The following is a 15,751-nucleotide window of genomic DNA, read 5'->3' as shown; positions in this document are numbered from 1 at the left end:
GTGGAATCGGGTCATAAATTCCCCTATCTCCCACATACCTAATATTTGGGGTTTCAAACTTTCATTAGACTTTATATCATATATATCGGCTAATATGTGAGATATGTCAGCAAAATTTAGTGAGCAATATTATAGGATAGAATGTAGCTAGGTGGCAAAAATCGTTAAAATCGGTCCATGAATCACCCAGCCACCATATACTGTATGTACTGATTTTTGTTTTCTAATAGACTTTATGCCGAATACAATGTGAGCCAAATTGTTTGTTATATTAATAAAATTAAATAAATAAATTGCGAGAGTATAAAATGTTCGGTTCCACCCGACTTTTTACTTGTTATAAATATATTTTTTTCGGCAAGGATCACAAGACAATCTAGCTTCTCTCTTTTTTTTTGCCTGTATGGTTATTAACTTCTGTTTTCGTTAGAATATTTTTGCCATAGGGCATTCCGTCTTGAAACAGTGTAAGCTTGATGTATTGTAATCTCACGGGTGAAAGCTCTAACCTTATTGATATAAATTCGACATTACAGCTTCAAGTTTAGATAAGAAACTAAATTTTTTCTTACCATATTTTTGTCTCTCCATTTCCAAAGCATTGTAAAGAGTTTTAAAATTTTGTCTGGTCTTTTGTACGAGCAGTGATGTTTTTGGCCCTCTGGGTGAACTCCCACACTGAATGCGTTTATAATAGAATATAATGCCAACACACATACAAACTCAGATGGCTATATAAAAATATTGAAAACATATTTGTAACACATCAGCAAACACTTTATTGCAACCCCCGCGTACTCCACACTCGACCACAAAAAGGCAAGGCTACGGACCATTTGTGTGTGCGCTTTGAACGAGCCTGACTGTAGAAATATAAAAGCATAAATGTATGTGTTAAAGCATTTGCGGCTTGTCAAAAAAGGACATGTCGTGGCATTCATGTGACGCCTTATCTGTGAATACATGTCGCGTATGGTGTGGAATTGGAAATATTCATGCACACATTTGGATTGTAGACATGTCTCTTTCAGCAGTCGCCATTTGAAAACTTGTTGTTTGGAAATTTTATATTATTTCGCACTTTCGCTTGCTTCTTTGTAAAATTTTCGTTTGTGCCAATTTTGTACATTTTTGTAAGTTTTTTAAAGCCAATTCGAGACTTTTCTCAGCAGGTGGCAGCTACTTTAACCTCGACTGTGTTTGTCGCGCTAGTTGATCGCTCTCATTCATGGAAACTTGTGAATATAATGAAAGGTAAAATGTGAAAATAACCCTGACAAGGTTATTCTAAGTATGAAAGAGTGAACATTTTTTTCAATTCTAAGAAAAACTTTACAAAGTATGTGAGCTATGCGTTTATGAATGCACCCTACAGTGAAATCGAGCCAACCTAAATGGCCGACTGTATATTTTCAAAAGAAAACTAAAAGACCAAAAGTCTAACTAAATTATCCTCAGAGGGATTTATTATAATTGAGCTAGTTTGAAGCAGGCTTTTTAACTGGAACAGAATCAAATCTTCCTATAATGAATTTAATATCAATTTTTACTTATAATAAAGTGGATTACTAATCGGATCCGCAGATGTTTTTAATTGTCCTGGGTACTTAATTACTTTACGATTGTTCTTTACGATCCATTAAAAAAAGTATAGGCACTGAATATCATAATTTTATAATACTCAAGTTCCTCAAAATTCGTGAATGTTTATTATTAATGACCAACAAAAAGTTTGTGGGAAATATATATGTCAACATCTAGTTCATGCAGAATTTTCTAACAATCTTCATATCTGTTTTTTTATTCCGAACATTTAAAGATTATAAAATAAAAACTCTCTCTAATGATAGTTGTGGTTACCTATATGTATTTAAATTGATCCACATCCCTCAATAAAGCAGACGTTTCGTTATAAAATAAATGAAGGATGAAGATGAAAAAGAAAATTGTCACAGTACTGGTACTTCTGGACTTCCTCTATTTGAGGAGTTAGGTTTGTTTAAAAATTAAAAAAAATCGACATTTTTGCCGTATTAAAAGTGCAATTTGTTTAAAATATTATTCAAAAATATCCAAACAATCCGAGTAATAGCCTAAGAGAAATGCTCTTACTAAGTTCCGCCGTTTATCTTAAAACTAAATTTTTCAATGCGGTGCACACGATTTCTATTTCTATTTCGATTTCCATTTTTTTTGGACACGTCAGTTTGTCAATTTTTATACTCTCGCAACCTGTTGCACAGAGTTTAATAGTTTTGTTCACATAACGGTTGTTTGTGTCACCAAGAAATAGAAGAGTTAGATATGGGGTTATATATACATAAATGATTAGGATGACGAGTAGATTTGAAATCCGGATGTCTGTCCGTCCGTCTGTCCGTCCGTCCGTCTGTCCGTCCGTCTGTCCGTGCAAGCGATAACTTGAGTAAAAATTAAGATATCTTAATGAAACTTGGAACACATGTTCCTTGGCACCCTGAGGAGGTTGCTTTCGAAAAAAAAAAATCGGTCCACTGCCACGCCCACAAAATGGTGGAAACCGAAAACCTATACAGTGTCATAACTAAGCCATAAATAAAGTTATGAAAATGAAATTTGGAACATAGGATCCCATTGGAAAGGGGCACATTTGGGTGTAAGTTTTTTGGAAAAGTGGGCGTGACCCCGCCCCCAAATAGGTTTTTTGTATATAACTCGCAAACCAATAAAGCTATATAAGCCAAACTTTCTGCAGTCATTTCTTTTAGCCATTTCCTTATACAGTCCAAAAATGAAAGAAATCGGATAATAACCTCGCCCACCTCCCATACAAAGGTTAGGTTAAAAATTACTAAAAGTGGGTTAACTCCCTAACGAAAAACGTCAGAAACACTAAATTTTACATAAGAAATGGCAGAAGGAAGCTGCACTGAGCTATGCACTTATGCGTCAAAAACCATATCTCAAGAACTATTCGACCGATTTCAATGGAATTCGGTATGTAACACTTTTTGACACCCTGATGACACGGGTGGAATATAACTCAATTTTTAATTCCATCTGATTCGTTCACTTTATAATGTATTCATAAGGAACCAATGAAGCTAGCGGAATAAAACTGTACACAAATACTGTATTTGAGCTGTGACATCACTTGTGGAAAAATTGTCAAAATCGGACCATGACTTTTCAAGGCCCCTGATATCGAACCTGAAGAACTCAGTGCCTAAGGTTAATTTTCCACCGAAAATATAGGTAAATCCCTCAGATATTTTAATGTAATTGATTCCCTCTGAATTTTTTTCTTATAACAGTTTCTCTCTGTACCTGAAATGGTAAAAATCGGGTCATAACTTCCCCCAGATCCCATATACCTAATTATAAGTAATATTAAATTAAGTGAGCGTAAAGTCTTCGATACATTGTATCTTGGTGGTGAAAACGAGTGAAATCGGTGTAGGAATTACCTCAGTCCTCATATACTATTTATGATGATTTTCGTTATTCTATTGAACTTTATACCGAATATATGGGTCGAATTGTGTTATCTTAATAAAATTACATCAATAAATTGCGAGAGTATAAAATGTTCGGTTACACCCGAACTTAGCCCTTCCTTACTTGTTATTTTTTTTTATCGTAGGTCATTGTACATACGATATTATCTAGTTTAACGAGAATTTTTTTTTTTTTTTTTAATTTCATTCACGGAGAAGGCCGGAATCACTGCAGCAGTGAAGGACCTTTTTTTCACGCCGTTGGAGATCGACTATAACTTGAAAAGTATTTAATTTTTTTCTTAAAAAATTTCACTGTATATTCTTGAAACATGTATAAATATATTCTTAAAATTTTTTAAATAATTGATAAAGTATTTTTTTTTTTTTTTTGATAAAAATTCCCAAAAATCACATTTCTTTTAGGCCAACACACTAGGTGTGCCCCTTAATACGAGTTTTTCGAAGAAATGTAAAATATTTTATACACTTTTACATTAAAAAACTCCATTTCTAATTGAGATTCTTAAACGGTGTAAGAAACATTTGTTTTCCTTCACAAAAGAATGCACATGTGTGAACAGAACCCCCATACATGTTAGTCCGTATTGTCCAATATGTGTAGAATCTGTAGAAGACTCGGAACACGTATTTTATCATTGTCCACGCTTTTCAAATATAAGGGAAAAGATGAAAACAAACTTAGGTGGTAGCTTAATGGTGGAAAATTTGACTGCACTTATGTGTCAGTCCTCTAAAAAATGGAAAGCTGTTAGCGAAGCGGCAGCATTAATCATGACAAAACTGAGACATCTCCAACAGATTAGGCGTCAGTCAGTCCGCGCTATAGAGGAGACTTAAAATGTCTTGTCACTCCCACGAAGTAATACCTTATCCGGTGGTCCCGTGGGAGAGTCTTGTGTTGGGAGTAGGTTAGGTTTAGCGGATTAAAGTTCCGCACTCCGGCTTTCGATGCTTCCCCCTACTATAAAAAAAAAAAAAAAAAAAAAAAAAAAAAACCCCATACAACCGAGTTGAAATAAAATTTATATTTCTCTGCTTGTGTGCCCATTAAATACGCTGGGATTTGTGTAATGCGAAAGCGACTATTTGCCATTTTATTTATTTTTTACTCTTTGCTTTATACGCTTTCCAAGCGACCAAGTACATATGGATATGTGGATGGATGTGTGCTTGTATGTAACATGCTGGTACTTTGGCCCGAAATCGCTATAACACTTTTCAAGTGTTTTTTAATACTCGCAATGCACCCAAGCATACACACACACACACACATACACTTGTTCACTCGCTTAATGCTATTTGCCATTTGAATGCTATGCGCACATTACCCACCTCCGCTTCTATGAATTTGTATTAAATCTAAACGCATAATAGTGTTTGTATATATGTGTTTGCAGTTGTGAGTGTGTGTGTGCTTTAAAGTGTTATGTTCATGGCGCGCATTCGCAACTTCCCTGACCCGCTTTTGAGGAACCTTAACATACTAAATACCTACATATGTGCGACCCTGCTGCTGCTGGTGTGCTGTTGCCCTTCGGGAGCATCTTAAGCCACGGCGACATTCAAACGTGCCATTGCCGCTGCAGCAGTGATTTGACTTTGACGTAGCACATAATATAGATATATATATGTATATATAGTATATGTACATACATATGTATTTAGTGGCGTTGACGCGGCGTGTGTGTAACTCGTTGTGGTAATTTACACATTTTGTTTGCTTTTACTATTGCTGTTGTTGTTGTTGTTGTTGTTGCAGTGTTTTCTGTGTGATTGCTTTAGAAAAATGTTGCTCCAAATGTCGCATAAATGTTTGCCTTTACGAGCCATTAGCAGTAGTTTTATGCTGGCGTATGGTTGGGTATTAAGTTTTAGTGCTTTGCTCTTATTGTTACTGTTGTTGTTGTTGTTGCTGTTGATTTTTGTTTGTGCGTTACTTCGAGTGGAATTTAATTTGATGGCATTAATTTTTAAGTATTTTATTTCTTTCACGAGTTGGCACTTTTCAAGCGCAGACTAGCGTTTTGTACAGACACACGCACATACATATGTGAGCACTTAGACAGGAATAGAAGTAAAACAACAATAACAGTTTCGATTACTTTGTGTACATATGGAGTATATTAAATATTTTATTTCGTGTATAAGGTTGCACTGGTCATGTTGGCTTAAAGAAATCACAGCCACTCGTACACAACTGGATTATCTAGGATGGATTCCTATAAAGTTTGTAATAATTTAATCCATTTAGCATATAAAGTCCTAAGATTCATCCAAACCCCATAATACTTTCATTATACGGATTTCTAAGATATCTAGAGATATCTTACCTAGTCTTATAATGGTAGGAACCTTGGTGCTGCTCACTTTTTTCGAGAAATTTAGACCCCACAACCTACTTCATATGAAAAAACTAGGTGAAGACGTCCTCCACGTCAAAGAAAGTGATTTAAGCACCCAAAATATGTATTCATAATAATACCTTCATTCCATTCTTTTTTGTCATGTATATTTGTTCGTCACTTCGTCACACAGTCACTTTAATATTTTATTTATTCGAATTCTTTTTAAATTTTTCCCATTTTTCAATAGTATTTTCTTTTAAATCAGTCATTATTTAATAATTTTCCTTTATTCCACCATTTCATATAAAAATATATTTTATATTTAATAATTTATTTATATATTTAAAAACTAAATTAATATAAATAAAAAAATATCAAGTGGTAACCTTATTAGCAAGCAGCGCTGCGCTGTGCTCTTTCATTTGACACCTCAATCGCCAAAATCAATGCTAATTCACCAAGTGTGTAAACAAAACAACATTCCAAGGGGAAGCAACAACTACCGTAATTCATGTAACGAGTGCATTACCCCTTCGCTATGCAGTCGCAGCATGCAAACACAAAGGAGAGTGGGCAAACACAAACACGCCACCCAACAGACTCCCACTCCACATTCCACACCAGCACATACAACAAACACAACGACACCTGATCGCTGCTGTGGGGAACTCTCCACACTCGCTGCACTTTTTTGCCCAGAGCCAGTCAATTGGAATTTTTCACTTCGGTCAACGGTGGTTTAGCGCGTCAATTTGCGGTGCGGGAAAAATTACTTGTAAACGCGTTAGAAATTAATATTAAATGTTAGTTTTCAATTATTCGGTGTAGTGAAAAATCGTGTGAAGTGTTATGTGCAAATGAAAATAAGTTCAAATTGTGTGAATGCAAGAAATGAAGTCGGTGAAAAGTTGTGAGTGTGCTAATTAGTGAATATATGTGTGTGCATAAAGTAAAGTGAAATAGTGCGCAATATCAAATTTTGGTTTTGTATATTGTAATTTAGGTATATATTATTGGTGCTAATAGTGCTGTGAAAAGTAAGAAAATATATTAACAATCATTATCAATTAGTGCTGTGAAAAAATAGTGATTTAATTTCTTTCCTAAATTTCATTGTGCATGCAAAATGTCGTGGTGCCCGGGCAAGCGTTCGTTTTTTTTTTGTTGTTCGTCTCGTCGCTTTTTCATTAATCAACAACACCGTCGTTCGAACAAACATACAAACAATATCAATGAATGAGAATAGAGATTAGTTTGGTGTAAAGTTTCATGGTGAGTACAGGGTGTCTATATATGTATTTTATTAATTTATTTATATTTAACTCTATTGAATATATTTTATAAATTTATAATGTGCATGTCCGTAACATTAATTATTGATTTTTTAGCAACAAATTGGTGTTGGTAAAAAATAAAACAAATTGGTATTTTGTACTAAAAATATGACGAGATGTGAGATCAGAAAAGGTTGCATATAAAATATTTGTCTAATAATTACAATATTTACATTCATATTTTCATTGCCTGGAATAAATTCGGCTAATTTTTATTTTTATTAAAATGATTTATTTTTATAAAAATGAATGAATACAGTCCATACACAAGCTTTTCCACAATCCTGAAGGTGACAATTTTTGTTGCTTCTGTTCCCCTTCCCGGGACTTGGCTTTTCATATTGCTATTGCTCCAATATCGCATTTTCATTTCATATAATATATGAAAAGTCAGAACCCTAGAAAACCCTTCTAGTTATTTTGTTACTTACGTGTGTGAGTAAATGATCTTAGTTTTCTTGCGATCTTTGGATTCGAATTTTTGTTCAAAATATATGACGAACTCTGCAGCTGCCTGTAAGAATTGTGACTCCCCTTTTTTTTGGTGAGTGGTGAACTGAGGTGATGTTCTATATACATATGATAAGAGGGTAGAGAGTAGTGAACACCTATAGAAATTGATCATCTTGAAAATAATTCCCGATGTTTTCTTGTTTTTGCTGGGAGAGCGGGTGTTGGGCACATTTCACCAGTGAACTTGTTATATTAAGGTAACCTCTTAATATGGGTTTCGTGGGTTCCAAAATTTTTTTTTATTTTTTGCTTATTAATTTCTACAACATTTCAAGAATATTATCCTAAATGTTTAAGCCGAATAATAGTTTCGGAGATGCAGCCTTTGAAAGGTGTGCGCTCCAAGACAGGTATTACTATTACTCAAAACTTTAAACGCGTTTTTCTTGGAACCGTTTTTTTAAAGTCGATTGTCAAATGTTCCCGAAAACTACTCAACCGATTTTGATGAAATTTTGCACAGGTGCTCGAGATACAATTTACTCGTGCTTGAATGAAGGATTTTTTCTTTTTTTTTCAATTATAACTATTAAAAAAAAAACAAAATGTCAAGCAAATTTGAAAGAAATTTTTATTTTTTTTGGAAAAATGTCTGCCGAAATTCCAATTTTTACTATTTTTGTCTTTCCTTCGTTCAAGCACGAGTTTATGGTCTTCCTAAAACACTTATTTTTGTTTTTTAATTTTGGAATATTCTGTCAGGAGTTATGCTGACAATGCGGACGCACCTTTTTTCCGAGGGGTCACCGGAAATGACGTCACTAAGACAGAAAAAAGTTTGAATTAAATAAATAAATTTTTACATAGAAAAAAAAATATTGAAAATAGGCCTTTTTTTACCCGACAAAACCCATGTAACCCCTTCAAAAGACTGAGAAGTGCTAGCAATTTTCAATTGTTAGGTTCAAATGTGTTAGACTGCTGGTTCTTGGTCGGTTTTTCTTTAATCAAAATAAAAATCAAATCGAAGAAATCCAGCTACCTCACAAGAAAATGTATCAACTGGGAACTAATAATAATTTCGAAAACCTTAAAATACTTTACGAAACTGATAATAAGACATTTGATGACTTTTGAGTTATAAACAATGAAGCCTTATATGACTCAGAGAAACCATTTACTACTTAATTACTATCGCTAGTCGGTTTTAGTTTTCTCAACTCTGATTTAGAAATCAAAACAACAATCCAGCAACAATTAAATGCTCCAAATATATATTTTTTTTTTTTTTTATTAAAGCTTACATAATAAACAAATTATTAAATAAACTAAAGTACGCAGCGCTAGCATCATAGGCTTTCGGCTGTGCTCCAAATATAAATAGCATATTTCCAAACAAAAAACCTACTAAGTTCTTTTATATGTACCAATTTGGCGAAAGCTTTCGCTAACTGTAATTATAAGCATGTAATGGTTGTCAAAGTGGTTTTATGCAATTTTCGCTTGCGTGCCTGCACAATATTAGTATTAATATTAGATATACAGCAGGCAATATTAATTACAAAAATCACCGGCTCTTTCTCATACGTACATTAATAAAGTCAGCCGGAGCATTTGGGCTTAAATTCATTATGCTTTCATTGCTTAACAATTAATGCTCATGCATTTTTGATGATCTTATGAAATAATCATCAATCATAATAAAATACGCAGAGTTCCGAAGAAAAATGAAAGAAAAAATGCACAAACTTGTCTGTCTGTCCAGCGAAAAGCACTCAGGCATGCCGTACAAAATGTATACTTTCAAGCGCACGAGAACAAATTATGGATATAGTCATGTATACATATGTATGTGTGTGGGAAGTGTAGCTCAAATCACGCGAACAGTCTGATGAAGAAATATTTCTCGTTTATTTTTATGAAACCATCGCCAAGCAAAGTGGCGAAATGCGTAGCAGTCAACTTAGCGTGAGCGGCAAGCCACAAGGTAGCCACAATGAAAAGGAATAGGAATGAAAGAAAAGCAAATAAGGTAAGACTAAATTTGAGTGGATCCGTATGTGGAATAGCGTTTTTTAAATGTCAGTGAAAATAATAAATATTAGCTGTCATCGATTGGATAACTGCTATAGACAAGCCAATCGAACAAACTTTCCAAATTTTTATACGAACTGGCAGCATTGAACTCGAATTGTCTATACTTGGTCGCACTGAACTCTTCTATCACCGTCAATGTCTTACGTTTTCTACAACAAATTTTATTTTAATTAAAATTTTGTATTCAATAAATTCAATACAAAAATACTTACGATTTGTCTTCGCCTGCCATTTTCAATGTAAAATTTGTGTATAACAATTTTTATTATTTTGACAGTAATTTGTCCTTTGAGCCGTTCACAATAGTTAAATGGTTCTAAAATGTGTAAAACAAAACTTGGTAGCACTCAGCAAGCGGCGAAAGAATTTTTAATGAGGTATTCGCATACTCTCCTGCACGAATTCAACTAGATAACTTTGTTGTTCCTTTCACATGTAAAATTTTTGACAGGTGAGCAGCGTCTAAAGATAGCGAGCAGAGAAGTGACCAATCGATGGCAGCTATTGTATAATCAGGAAGTCCTCTTGATTTGTTTCATGGGTGACAAGTTTACGAAGTTTCAGTAATTTTTCTCGCGTTTTGTTTTATATAAGGGCTACAGGATAACCTAAGGGACATTTTCTTTGTGGATTTATTTGCAAACTTCTCTCTTTTCTCTCTTTTTTTATTAAGACGTCTCTCATAAGGCTAAAGGAAGGTATGGAGCAATACATTTTTGGTTCAACTTAATTTTATATTAGTGGTGATCAAAAGGAAAGATTGTTATCCTTAAGTATCTAGTATAATCCCGACAAGTCAAGAACCAGCTGTGCAGTTGCGTTGTCGTTTTAGCCCGTTGTAGAGCGTAAAAGGTCCTTTGAACCGCTTTCTCTTAGCAAGGTCCATCTCAGCGCGATCATTGGTGTGATTACTAGGCATCGTCCAATGGGCATCCATGCGATTTGAGATCCTGGCAGATGCATGTTGCCAAAGCTATTTGGACAAAGGTGAGCTGGAATAATCTAAACATTTCCTCCTACATAGTCCAGCTTTTACCAAACCGTGGTTGAAACACCTTGGAAGGCTCACCTTCGGCGAACATTGTGAATCGGCTAAAATTGGCCGACTAAAGAAGTTCGTAACAGATTCCAATAGTTCTGCTTATTCTTAAGGGTTTTTGATCCATTAGGAGTTTATTGATATCACAAAGGACAGCGCGCAAAACTGTCTAAAAATGCATATGTTTCTGTATATGCATAGATCTGCCTACTAACCCAACCTAACCCGATAAGTTGACAGTTCTTGACCGGGATATAAATCCGGATCAGTTGCAGTGACTCGGAAACGACTGTTTTGAGAACGAATTTTGATATAACAGCATTATGTGGTGAATGGAAATATTGTTGTTGTTGTTGTTGTAGCAGCGGGAATCATTTCCAAAATAATTTTGAGAGATGTTGTCGAGTTAATTGTCTTCGTACGGATTAATATCCATATATTATGGTTTCGTCTGGTTTGATAATGGACCTAAGCTTGTCAAATATGAATTGTGCGGATCAACGGACGGACATTTTATCTATCTCGATGATCTCGACAATGAAGCATTAGCTGAAAAAAACGCGCATTAGTACTAAATTATTAAAAATATTACTCATACGCCATGTAGGGCGAAACATGAAATATTTAGTCGATGACAACTAACAGTTTGTGCGTGTGGTATCTGCAGGTACAAATACTCCCACTTACACGCATACATCGTATATGGTGAGGATGTCTAAATATGTGCGCAGTTATTAATTAATTACTTTCAGCCAAACCACTCATTTATTTTGCTCAAGTATCTGCTGCCGTCTGCTTTGTCTACATGCTGCACATACATATGTATATGCTTGGAGTGTGGAAGCGTGGAAAACTTTGGCTTGATGTCTGCATACCAAAGCTTTTCAACAACTTTGATCCGCCTACAACACGGTAGTCCGCTCATATACGCAGCATGTTCTTGCTTGCTTGCTTACATGCTCCGCTTCCAAAGCCATTGCAAATGTAATCAAATAAACCAGTTTTAGTTTTGCTAGGCTCACTCAGCTACTACATATGTATGTATATGCATATATGTGTGTATATATGTAGGGCTCTATATGCATCTAGAACTACTTAAGTTGCCATAGCGTGTGCCTGTGAGCGTGTCTTAATGTTATTACTGCACAGTGATTAACATGTGTGCCCAGCACATTCTTCATTTCTAACATTTGCAAGATTAATTTTATTCCTCACACTACTTAACTGTCTATCATTGCTTGCTTGTTGTTGTTGTTTCTTTTCTTTTTCTTGTTCGTCTATATTTACTTTTTTCCATTTATTATTGTTGTGCTTGGCATTCTTGACCAGCTGCGCAAAACCAATTCAGTAGGAACACACCAATTTATATATATGTATGTATATATGTATATGTGTGTTTGTGTTTGAGCATTTAATTAAGCACAACAACAAATGTAATGCCAATATCATCGAGTTTCATCGTCGCCCATCGCCATGCGTCATTGCTTGCCGGCGGTTAGCGGGTGGTCAGCACTGCATGTACTGCTTATCATCAAGTATGTACACACGCACACACCCATACTTATGTATATGTGTAATGTAACATCAATATATCGAATATCTGCACACGGCTTAATACAATTAAGAATCAATTCACGCAGTTAATTACAATTTTATTGCGAACAATAACAATTATTTTGGCAGCAGTGTGCGCTCCTTGTATATATTTGTTTGTGTGTGTGTGTTTGGTTTTATGCTTGATTTCCTTCGCAATCGCTGTGCATGCCGATTGTTAATATATATGTTTGTTTGTACTTGCATTTAATATCAATAATCAATGCTCGTTGACCAGTCGGTCACATGTATTTATTCACTTAGTTACACATGTTCCACAGACATACATATACTCATCCTTACATTTATACATACATATGTACATATACATATATGTAAGTGCGACATAATGGCGCAAAAGAAATCTTAATCTGTCAGCTTTGGAAATTATTTCGATAAATTGCCAAAAAAAAAAACAGCGTTTACATGTACAGTTCAATGGGAGTCGAGGGCCTAATGACACATTTACACCGCCAGGCATAACCTGCTACGCCCTTTCTCACCATTTCCTTATACATTCTATGGAGATAATTCCATATATGTTGAAATATGCATTAATTGCTTTGTTTTTTTTAGCAGTACGTAAATATTTTTCTAAATGATAAATTGCCTAGAATTAAAAGTCATTATGTGACAGATTTTTTTGTCTGCTAAATATTTATATTGATTGTACAAAATAATTTATTATTATGACTTTACAGTGGCGGGGATTACTGTCAACATGTTAGTTTTTAATTAGTTATAAGAATTATTTAATCATATTGGTTCTGCATACTTTTTATATACAAAAGTCGACTCTGAGTGCTAGTTCTCAAACTTTTTGTTCGGTGACATTTTGACAGTTGAGAATAAGTTTGGGAAGCAAACGGATCTCTACAAATATGTTGTTAGGTTAATGTTGACACAAATGTCCAAGATCGATATAAAACAATTTAATCGATTTAATCGACCAGTGCTTGACCCTAGAGACATTCCCGCAAACGTCGAGAATTCGGCTCAAAAAGTGACATTTTCAGTTAAGAATAAGTTTGGGATGCAAACGGATCTCTACAAATATTTTGTTCGGTTAATGTTGACACAAATGTCCAAGATCGATATAAAACGATTTAATCGATTTAATCGACCAGTGCTTGACCCAAGAGACATCTATTGGAAAACGGCGGAAGCAAAGTTGTAGACCAATACTTAAACCAATCAATATTATTTATACAATTTACAGATTGTGATTTTTTAGAGATACAGAACTTTCTTTTCAAACTATATAAAGAAATAGCCAATTTTTTGATTACTTAAGTTCACCTACTGAATTTATACTTTTCCCATATAACACATTAAATGTTAGTTTCGAACTGTCAATCGTGGGTGGATTATCAGCATAGGTGTCTCCCTAAAACAGTTCACACCTTTATAAATTTCAATTATCAAAAATTGGTTCAACTATAGCCGTTGCTTTGCTCGTTGGTAAGACTTGTAAAGCATCCTACTTGAACCACTTCGTAGCTAAACGGTTAATATTGAAAACAAAAACTGTCCATTTCTTATTTCAAATTATTTTCGTATCTGAAAATAAATATTTTGAAAATTTTAAATGAAATTGGCGCATTCCATTTTCTAGCACGTCTAGTTCTGTTCTACATTTTTTTAAAATTTAGTACGAAAGAAAACTCGGTAGACATTCTCATTTTCATAAACAGTTGAAACGATTGTTATTCTGAATTCTTTGGGATTTTCGTTCCTTCGATTGACTGAGTAACATTAACTTAATGAGAGTATTGAAAGTAATGCAAGATGCATTTATTTGATTAGTTAGTTATTGCCTTCGTTATTTTACTCAAATCAAATTTAAATAAAAACAAGTAAGGAAGGGATAAGTTCGGGTGTAACCTAATATCGAGAAACACTATATATAGTATACCAGCCGACTCCACAGTCGGTTGACCTGCGTGTAATTATTTGTTTTGAAAAGAAAAGAAAAACATGTAAGGAAAGGCTAAGTTCGGGTAAAACCGAACATTTTATACTCTCGAAATTTATTGCTATATTTTTATATAAAAAAGTTTATTAAGTTCATTGTATTTTTTAAAATCCTATAATTAGGTATTCTATATAAGGGAAGTTATGATCCGATTTTAACCTTTTCTGGTACAGAGACACACTATAAGAAGAAAAATATTTCTTCTGAATAAAATTAAGATAACTCAGAGATTTACCGAAATTTTCGGTGAAAAGTTACCATGGGGCACTGAGTTCTTCATATTCGATATCCGGGGCATTGAAAAGTTATAGTCCGACTTCGACAAATTTTTCACAAGTGATGCCCATAGATCATATACAGTATTTGTTTAAAGTTTTATTTTGCTATCTGCATTAGTTTCTTATGTATATATTATAAAGTGAAGGATTCAGATGTAATTCAAAAATGAGTTATATGGGAAGTTGTCGTGGTTGTGAACCGATTTTGTCCATTTTTCACACGTGTTATCAGGGTGTCAAGAAAATATTACATACCGAATTTCATTGAAATCTGTCGAATACTTCCTGAGATATGGTTTTTGACCCATAAGTGGGCGATGCCACGCCCATTTTCCATTTTGTAAAAAAATCTGAGTGCAGCTTGCTTCTGCTATTATTTCTGTGAAATTTAGTGCTTCTGACGTTTTTCGTTAGTGAGTTAACCCACTTTTAGTAATTTTCAACCTAACCTTTGTATGGGAGTTGGGCGTGGTTATTATCCGATTTCAATTATTTTCATGGTGTGTGGTGGGGTGCGTAGAAGAACCGACTACAGAAAGTTTGGTTTATATAGCTTTATAGGTTTGCGAGATACATACAAATAACCGATTAGGGGGCGGGGCCACGCCCACTTCACCCAAAAAATTATATCCAAATATGCCCCTTCCTAGTGCGATCCCTTATTCCTAATTTTACTTTTATAACTTTATTTATGGCTTAGTTATGACACTTTATAAGTTTTTGGTGTTCGCCATTTTGTGGGCGTGGCAATGGTCCGATTTTGCCCATTTTCGAAAGCAACCTCCTCTGGGTGCCAAGGAATACGTGTTCCAAGTTTTGTTAAGATATCTCAATTTTTACTCAAATTATCCGTTGCACGGGCAGACGGACGGACATACAGACATTCGGATTTTGACTCGTCTCGTCACCCTGATCATTTTGATATATATAACCCTATATCTAACTCGTTTAGTTTTATGAGTTACAAACAACCGTTATGTGAACAAAACTATAATACTCTCTTAGCAACTTTTGTTGCGAGAGTATAAAAATATTGTATTTGCGATTTTTCCAAATTTTTTCAATGTTACACAGCGTGATAAACAACATTTTTGGTTTTCTGTTCCGGTGCGTAAAAGTACAGAAAAAATGGGTTTC

General features: G+C 34.5%; 1 protein-coding gene across 3 annotated transcripts in view; it reads left to right on the top strand.

The window, feature by feature from the left end:
- Positions 1–15,751, top strand: part of LOC105215508 (uncharacterized) — a 360,283-nt gene that overhangs the window by 198,769 nt on the left and 145,763 nt on the right. For 2 of the 3 annotated variants that reach the window (XM_054232145.1, XM_054232142.1), the window contains exon 1: positions 6,290–7,117. The exons of the other annotated variant lie outside the window; for it this stretch is intronic. The gene's annotated coding sequence lies outside the window, so the exon portion shown is untranslated. Of the gene's footprint in view, positions 1–6,289; positions 7,118–15,751 lie in introns of those variants that run through there. 3 annotated transcript variants of the gene reach the window in all.

This window comes from Zeugodacus cucurbitae, chromosome 5 (genome assembly GCF_028554725.1).
Source record: "Zeugodacus cucurbitae isolate PBARC_wt_2022May chromosome 5, idZeuCucr1.2, whole genome shotgun sequence".
NCBI lineage: Eukaryota > Metazoa > Arthropoda > Insecta > Diptera > Tephritidae > Zeugodacus > Zeugodacus cucurbitae.
This window is presented reverse-complemented; position numbering and strand designations above follow the sequence as displayed.